Source organism: Pteropus alecto, unplaced genomic scaffold (assembly GCF_000325575.1).
Source record: "Pteropus alecto unplaced genomic scaffold, ASM32557v1 scaffold76, whole genome shotgun sequence".
NCBI classification, from domain to species: domain Eukaryota; kingdom Metazoa; phylum Chordata; class Mammalia; order Chiroptera; family Pteropodidae; genus Pteropus; species Pteropus alecto.
The window spans coordinates 8,937,878-8,947,627 of record NW_006443138.1 but is presented as its reverse complement, the minus strand read 5'-3'; the positions used below and the strand labels follow the sequence as shown (position 1 = coordinate 8,947,627).

Sequence of the window (9,750 nt, the reverse complement as noted above, 5' to 3'; positions counted from 1 at the left end):
CTCTTGCATTACTACTATAGTCATGCACTTTTCCCTTCTTTTTCCAGTGAAATAGGAGATGCTTCCTCTTGATAAATGGAGCAGGCTAATGGGGGCCCTGCAAAGATCAAAGGTGAGGGCGAGCTTCTAACAAGCCTCATAGTTGTACCAGAGACTGAACGGAACAACGCAGCAGTGGAGCATCCAATAGGCACACATAGTACTTAGGGTTCTGTCAAGGCAGGGCCACCAAATTAAAGTAAGAAAGTGTCACTTTACTATCTTATACAAAATTACTAATTAGAAAACCAAAAAAGAAGCTATTCAGTTTTAGCACATGTGTTTTGAGTTTTTCTATTTAGTACTGTTGTTTAACATAAAATAGTAGTTAATCTCACAGATGCTGGCACTACTCCCTGAGTTCAAATTCTGACTCTCTCACTTACCAGCTGTGTGACCTTAAGCAAGTTACTTAACCTTTCTGTGCCTTGGTTTCCTTTTCCATAACTTCCATAAACTCAGAATAATAATAGTAACAACTCAAATGGTTGTTGTATTAAATGAGTTCATCCACATACGAACTGGAAATAGTGCCTGGCACATAATAGTTGATATATACATGTTTGCTATTAATAGTAAAAAAAGAAAAGAAAAGAAAGGGAAGAAGAAAATAAAGAAAAACATTGCTGCCACTATTTTTGTTGTTATTGAAATTATCTATGTTGAAGGATGGAAGAGATGACAATATTCTCAGGTATCTCTAACATCTTAACTGGCCCTGGCTGTAGCCCCAACCAAATTTCTCCTGAGGGAGAAGATGACTGCTATGTTTGGAGTGGGGGAGGGGCAGGAGGTTAGTGAGCTCTGGGTTAAAACACACTAAAGTGAGGCCAGATGGGATGGGCTTTGAGAGAACATGCCCATTTTCTGAGAATCACTAGTAGAAATGCTGCTTTGCAATCCTGAACAGCAAAAATGAAAATAGCACTGTGGAGGAAGCCAGTTGGCTGGGAGGAAGGTTGGCACTGGGCTCGGGTGTCCTGTGGGAAAGAGCAAGTTTAAGTTGAACAGAGATTGTAAGAGTGAAGGTTAAAGTCTGTGAAGCTCTGGCTCGTCTTCCTGGCTCAGCAGTAAGACCTTGCTCGGACTTGACTTCAGCCAGGCCAAAACTAAAAACACGCCCAACGGGCAGTGCTTAAGTCAGACCCACAATCTCTCAGATGGCAGCAAGGCGGGAAAACTAGGAAAGGAAAGATCCTATTTTTCTTCTCATTACAGACCTAGTCAGAGGCATCTGTTCGATCAAGAGAGGGGCAGCCAACCTTTCTTAGAAATGTGAAAGTCTGCATCTTTACCTGCTGATACTATCACTTAACAAGTGAGGACTGTCTGAGCCACAAGAAAAGGAAATAAATGACATCTTCTGCCAGTTTTAGAGAGGGTTCTGTTCTAATAAGCAAGAGCTCAGCATAAAGCAGTTACTTTACATAGAAAAGAGATGTAAATATAGTCAGTAATAATTCACTTTCATTTTTCTTGTAAAATTGAAACACCGTGGCAATAATAAGAAAATTCACCTGACTGTAAAACCTTTTTTAAACTTTAAAACAGTTATATTTAAAAATAACATTAATCGCCCCTAAAATACTCAACTGCAGCAAGAAAGATTTTCCTTAATGCAAAGGCATTTACGTGTGTTATGGCAATAAACGCTCCAATATTAGTCACTTGTGTCATGAATTATTTCCTATGGTGAAAGTTTGCTCTTTGATTTGAAAAGTGACACCACGCCAGAAATGCTCAGAAGAAGATACACCCACATCACTGTGGGCTGAATAATCAGTCATCCCAATGCAACCCTGAATATAGAACAACTCCTCGATGGAATAAGCTTAAATTGTGTTGTGCCAAGTATAGTTTTGCTACTAGTATGTTAAGCACAACATCTGAAAAATAAAATGAAATGAACATTTTTAAATGTTTTCATTAAAGCGTTTTTAAAGGAGATTTCTGATGCAAAATTGCATTCTTACTTTGGCAATAGCTCTCCTAGAAAGATATTGTACTGGCTCGACCTCAAAGAATTGATGTCAAAGAATATAGGTTTATATTTTAAATTCCCAGTTGCTTCTCCCTGAGGAAAGGAGTTGGGGGCTTGTGCTATGGATATGTATTTCAACGCTGCCTTAGGCAATATTTTATGTTCCAAAGGGCATCTGGTACAGAATCATGAGGTATCGGGCCACCCATAGCCTCCAACCAGAAATCTAGATCAGGGTGGATTTGGCCTTCGCTGAAGAGAACAAGACTGGATTTTCCTATATAAATAAGAGGAATGCCTTGGAAAATAGAGTCTTGTTGCCCTGCCTCCATCATTTCTGAGACTTCAGTCAGTCCATACAGCTTCTGAAGGAAAATGTGAAATTTGGTCCCAAGGGAATATGGCTTCATTAAACTGTGTTTCTTATTAAAGAGCTCTGCATTTCTAAGACATCACTGACCAGCAGGACTACAGATATAATTATAAATAAAATACCCAAGTACACGTGCACACGCACATTCAGTTACCAACTATTCAACATCCACCTTGCACAATACACAAGTTTGTAGGAACTACAAAGACCAGAGACCACAGATCCCATATGACAAAGTGCCCAGAAAAGAAAAGCCCAATGAACTAAAGCAGAGCCAGGAGGAATAAGATAAATGCAATATCTGAAATCGAAAGCAACCTCTGAAAACCAGAAGCCTGATGCCAGAAACCAGACCAGCCAGGGAGTGAGGGAAAAATTCCTCCCTCCCACTCTCATTTCTCTTCCCAGTAGTTACAAGACTTTCCTAAAGTGGACTGCCACCACCTTCCGGCCAGAAGCTTTTACAGACAAATTCAGAAGGTCTTATCCCAGGGCCAGTTAATATGTTAGAGACCCTAATACCTGAAAATATCATCATCCCTTCCATCCTTTCTGATCCATTCTCCTCCCTGGGGGAGGAGCGCCCACCCACTTCAGACACGGGCGACACATCCACCCACATGACAGTCGTGGCACCACTGTTCATGGCTTCCGCCCACTTTGGACTCAATTTTCACTTTATATGCTAGGTGTGGGAATCCACTCCGACCTCCGTTTGGATCTTCTTTTTCCTGTTATTGCCTTTGTTAACTAGCCTTGAGTTAATTACAGTCTTATAAAGGAGTCTGACACATGAACAAATAATTACCTTGCAGTATCGTAAGTGCTAAAATAGAAATAAGGCAAAGTGCTACAGGAACATCTAAATTTGCCCTAGAAAAGTCTTCACAGAGAAGGTTGTGACCGAGCTTTAATCTTAGAGAATTAAAGGATTTTACGAGAGTCGTTCCAGGCAGGATGAACCATCTGTGCAAAGAAATGGAGGCACGAACCAGCAGGCTCATGGGGATGGTGAGAAGTCCAGTGTGGCTGGAGCATAAGGTTTTACAGGGGGCAGAAAGAAAAGCAGAAGATACGCCTAGATGAGATCAAACTTTCTTTTCTATACGTAACAGGGAATCAACAGAAGTTAAACAAGGGAATATTATACTCAGATTTGTGTTTTAAAAAGGAAACATAGACTATAGATTGCTTCTAAGAGTAAGGAGTATAATAATTAGCAGATAGAGCAGCAAGTTAACATGACCTGTCAAATTTTGTCTTCTAGAACATTGCTTCTCTCTAAGAGCAATGTCGCCCCAGTCGAAGGACATTTGGCAATATCTGGAGTCATCTTTGGTTTTCACATCCTGCAGGAGGGGAAGGATGCTCTTGACATCTAGTGAGTAGAGGCCAGGGATGCTACCAAATATTCTACAATGCACAGGACAGCTCCGCATAACAAAGAATTACCTGGCCCAAAATATCGATAGCTCCAGGTTGAGAAACCTTGTCCTAAAAGATGAGGTGGCCAGAAGATGCAATATGGACACAGCCCACAATAGACTTCCCAGAGAGGCAAAGAGGAAACCTGGAGATTATGGGGCTTCTCGATTTTTTGTTCTTCCACTATCCACATGCTGGGTGATGCTCACAGACCCATGCAGCCTGGAACTCTGCATCTTTCCCTTTCATTCCACTGAGTGAGAAGGATGTTATTATTGGAATAACCTTGAATTTGACCAATTGATTTTTAATGGAAATCATTTATCAACTTCAATACTCAATTAGTGACAAAGTCACTCGCTATCACAACTGATCAAAGCATGTAGAGCTATGCAACAACAAAGTGCAAAATCACCGTCTCAGGCACAGTTCGTAGAGAGAAAGAAAGAGAATCACACTCCACTCCTAGCAGCATCGGCACTTTTCAATCCAGGTAGGAGCCCATGGAAAAGGAATGCCTCCTACCAAGAAAACCAAGACTCTCTGATTCTCCAGGACTTTCTCTATCATCCTCCAGGCCAAAAAACTTTCCCCAGGGAGCCAATCCAATTCGCTATCGTTTTTTAAATGCAAGTCCCATTATCAGGCCATGGTTAGAGAACTCAGAATCTTTAAAATATAACATGCAAAAGCAAGCCATACATGCTTAAAACCCCACGTGTGCTGAAAGCTATGATATTAAAATACATTCTACCCAGACCAAAGAATAAAATAAAATTCTTTTTTCATGTCATGCCTTTTTGCTGCTTTTACTCTCATTTCTACCTGCATCTTCAGGGACCAACTTTGTCTCATTAGTGCCGCCTCCACTGCAATAGTTCAGCAATTGAAGGCAGTTATTTGAAAGCAGAGTACAAGCAGCAAACACAGTAGCCAAGTTGAACTTCACAAATTGGAGAATCTGCCCTCTTGTTGGTTTTTAACTGAAGAAATGGGGTTTTATTACAAAAACAATGCCTGTGAAAGTTCTTGGGCAGGAAACAGCACTCCCAGCAGAGTGTCCCTTAGATTCAAACTATGTGGCTGGAAAGGGACTTAGGAGTTTGCAACACATAAGGATTAAGGGGATTTTTACAAAGAATTTTGTCTGCATCGCATGTTTCTGGAAGGATGCAATGGAAACTGGTAGCAGTGGTTACCTCTGGGGAAGATGGAGTGGGTGTCAAAGGAGCAGAGGAGGAAAAGGAAGTCAGTGCTCACAGTGTACCCTTTCATAGCTTGGAATTCTGGACCACGTGCATATATTACCTATTCATAAAACGATACTAATAATTTTTCAAAGAATAGCATAAAACCCACCAATAAAAAGAGCCTGTAAAAACAGCCGCAAAGTGGCGAATCCCAAGTTTCTATCTTCTGACTTAGCCTTCTCTTGCCAGTGTCATCATAGGAGCCAAGGAAGGAGAAAACAGATTTGTCGTGGGAGCTTTAAATTTACTTCTGAATGTCAGCCCTCATTTCCAACTACCAGGGGCTTCTCCACCTGGAGGTCCCATCCGCGGGCATCTCAAAGACAACATACCCCAAACCCAGATTCTTCTCTCTCCCCTTTCCTTCCCTCTTCCCTCCAAGCCAGATCCTCCACCAACATTCTCAATCATTATTAGAAATAACTACCCATTCAGCTTCCCAATCTAAAAACCTCAGCATTACCTTAGGGACCATCTCCTCTCCTCAGCCCCATTATAGTCACCAAATATTGTTAATTCCATCTTAATAGCGTTTCTCACACAGGTGCCCTCTTGTCCTGTCCCACTGAACTTTTCTGGTTCAACACCTTACAAACAACATTCCTTCACTGGAAGATGACTCCTCTGTCTGGTTTTCCAGCTAGTTCATTCTCCACACTTCCCCAGCCCTCACCCCCATCATCTTTCTCAAACAAGATTATCTGATCACTCTTAAGCACATTGGATAGCTCTCTATTGCCTACAGAATTAAGCCCAAGGGTCCTAGTTGACAAACGATAATTTACACTGAGAACTGAACATTTCATCCCTGATACGTAACCCGTGCTCCTGTGCTCTGCCCACTCTGCTGTAACAAGCCTTGCTCTTGTGTGCCTCCACGACTTTGTACTTGCTGTTTCTGGACTTGAAAGCCTCCCCTTCCCTCCACGCCCACCTGCCTTGTCCAGAAAAGAAATTCCCATCCCCCCTTCTAGATTCCCCAGTTTATACCTTCTCTGAAAAGCCTTTTGGGACTGCTCCCTCCTCTGTGCTCTTCTAAGACTTTGTGCACAGCCCGATTATCACCCTAACAAACTATTTCATAATTATTTATGTTTCTATCTCCCCTGCCAGAATATGAACTACTTTAAAAAAACAGCTGCTATATCTTATTCATCTTTGAATCCACTGCACCTCCCTGCTAGCATTGCACATAAATGTTTGCCGAATGAATTGGCTGAAAGTACTTTGGTAAAAATGTAACACATTATCCCAAAATTTTATAGACCACTGTGGCTAAAATCTCATTTCTTTACCCTCTCTCTGCATACCTATTGGCATGCTATCACAGGTCTCGGGAGGGCCAGTTATTCAAAGAGAACTAACAAAGTGCTTGCTATTTGTAAACAGGGCCATTTGTAAACCCTCTGGGCTAGATTTAGAGATTGCCTTTCTAACTCTGACAAGCTCCTTTGAGCCCTCACTCCACTCTAAGAAGCATTTCTTTTCCAAATGTCTTGAGTCATAAGTAACCTTTGTTTACCCTGGAAACACTTTCAGGGAAGCTGAAAGGAGCTAAAAAATAGTGTAGTGACTCTGCAGGGACCCACCTGGTGAGTGAGCCTCAAGCTCACCTAGGAGGAGAAGGGGGGCTACGAGGCTCAGCTCCAGTCTCTGCCCATTCGCGGGCCATCAGCCACTCAACTACTTGAACCTCCAAGAGCTCCCTGCTCCCCAGTGAAGACCACGGCAGCCCATCAATCACAACATTATTCAAGTAAAACAGCATCATAAGCAAAGTGATAACCCCAGTGGCCAGAAGAACTGATCTTTTGGGATTCCTGTACCCAATTCCAGGTTTGTGTGTGCAGGGTGGGGAGGCGGGGGAGGAAGAATAGGGGAGGCGAGGGGCAGGGTGGTAGTTCCCCCACACACAAAAAGCAATTCTCAACACCCGCTGGGAGTCCTACAATTTAACTCAATTCTGACACTATCTACCCAGAGATAGCATCTGATTCCACAGGTTAAGGGCTCGGTCATATAAGACTGCCCTCCCTGCCTACTTCAGACCCCAGGTTGTCACCTGTGCTTCAGAACAACCAGCAATAATAGATTGGAGGTTCCAAAGATCCCTGCCTTGGGTTTCAGACTCCAGTCATAAGTCCATTTTGTTACCTGTGCTTCTGACTGACTATAAGCCAGAAGTCTCCACAACCCCTGGGGGCTTTCCAAAAGTTACCTCATTAATATAACAAAATACAACTTTATCCCTGTCACCAGGGAAATTTCAAAGGTTTTAAAAGCTGTGTTCTAGAAATGGGAATGAAGAGCAAATATGTATTTCTTATTATAAATCACAGTATTATAAGTGGGTAACACATTAGAGTAAGATTAGGGCTAGAGGCACTCATGTGAATGGAGCCCAAGGGGACAGAGACCCAGTGACTGCCTCCAGCCTCAGGGTTTTTGTTTTTGCTCCTCTCTTTCTATCTGGAATGTTCCCCACCAGATATAGTCACATTCTGGCTCTGTTAAAATGTCACCTCCCAAGAGGTTGTCCTAATGACTCAATCCAGAAAAGCAGTGCCCATCACTCTTTATCTTCTCATCTGCTTTGCTTATCTTCACAGCACTTTTAGCACATCACAGCACTTGTCCTTGATACCATATTACCATCTATGGTAATATGCTGACCATTGTCTCCATCTCCCTGCATCCCCCAGCCCCCCATCTCCACCACTTCTTCCCGGAGGCCAGGGACCTTGTCTTGTTCTCAGATAATCCAGGCACATTAAGTAGTCTCCCAATAAATGTTTGTCCGCTTTAAAAAAAAAAAAAAAAAAAAGCATACAAAGAAATATAATTCAGAGCACTGTTCTCAAGCAGTTTACAATTTCAGGGAAAATTAAAATGTTACAAGCTAGCATGGTTAAATACATGTAACAGATGGATAATACATGTAAATGACAGATTTTTCTGAGGAGGGAGAGATTACGCTAAGGACGGCAAAAGCGTTTCCCAGAGAAGAGGGAACTTGGGTCCACCTTGAAGGCAGCAGAAAATTCAGTAAGTTCAGGAAAGGGGCCCAGGCATTTCACACTGAGAGATTGTACAATGCTGCGTGTCATGAGGCCAAATCATTAAGACGTGGGTGTTCACAGCTTACCCTCTACTGCCCACCCGTGACAGAGTAGTAAAACACCACTGTGCTTTTGTCTGCATCCTTAGCCCACCCATTATCCAAGAGAGATAAAAGTTTTCAAAGAAGAATTCTCTAGAGAAAAGCTGACAGAGCCAAAGAAGAATCACAAACCCCACATAAATCTAGAGGTGGTGGGTAAGACTGAAGGAGTGTCCAAGAAACTTAAGACAATGGGGAGAGCATAGCACAGAGTTCTGAGTTTGGGGTGAAAGAAAGACTAAAGGAGAGGGGGTTAGTAATGAGAGTTGTCATTGCGTGTGTAACCTCCTTGAATGAGAGAAGCCTCTCCACGGGAGAGCCACATGTGTTCTGGCTGTGTGTCACTGTTTACTTTGCCCCTCTGTGCCTGCATCTCCTCATCATCTCCTCATCAGTAAAAATGGAGATAATAACAGTACTTACACCATAGGGTTGCTGTGGTAATTAAATGAGTTGATGAGAGTAGTGCCTGGCAGGTAGGAATTATCGTTATTATCAAAATTTCAGTATGAACATTGCTTCTTTCAATGAAAAATTGTCCTAACAGTCTACATGGATCATGGCTTTATAAAAATCACACATGGTTTAAGGAGCATTGTCATGAATGGCCTAGCCAAACAAAAGGTTCAGGGTTGAATATGAAAGGATGCTCAACACCACTAGCTTAGGGAAATGCACATCAAAACCACAATGAGATACCATCTCACACCTGGTAGAATAGCTGTTATCAAGAGGACGAGTAATAACAAGCATTGGAGAGGATGTGGAGAAAAAGGAACCCTCGTACACTGCTGGTGGGACTGCAAATTGGTATAACCGCTATGGAAATCAGTAGGGAGGTTTCTCAAAAAACTAAGAATTGAACTACCAAATGATCCAGCCATCCTTCTACTGGGTATTTACCCAAAAAAAAACTTAAAAATATTTGTCTAAATAAATATATGCATGCCAATGTTCATAACGGCATTATTCATGGTGGCCAGGACATGGAAGCAACCGGAGTGTCTTACAATAGATGATTGGCTAAAGATGCTGTGGTACATACATACAATGGAATATTACTCAGCCACAAGAAGAGATGAAATACTGCCATTTGCGACAACATGGATGGACCTCAAGATAATCATGCTAAGTGAAATAAGCCAGACAGAAAAAGTTGAAAACCACATGATATCATTCATATGTGGGATATAAACCTAAAAGCAACAAATGAACAGGACAAACAAGCAGAGACTCATGGATATGGACAGTGGACTAGAGATTTACCAGAGGGAGGAGGTAGATAGGGTAAAAGGGGTCAAATATATGGCAACAGAAAGAAATCTAACTATGGGCAGTAAACACACAATGACATACTGTTGAATTGTACACTTGAAACTTATTGGATTTTGTTGATCAATGTCACCCTAATAATTTTTAATAATAAAAATAAAATAAAAACACTAACAAAAAACAACAACAACAACAAAATGTTCAGTGTTGGGGTAAAGTTAGAGAGATGAGCTAGAGGCCCCCATGTGCA

General features: G+C 41.8%; 1 protein-coding gene across 1 annotated transcript in view; it reads right to left on the bottom strand.

Annotated features, from left to right (window-relative positions):
* TPH2 (tryptophan hydroxylase 2) overlaps positions 1–9,750 on the bottom strand; it is an 88,946-nt gene that overhangs the window by 43,282 nt on the left and 35,914 nt on the right.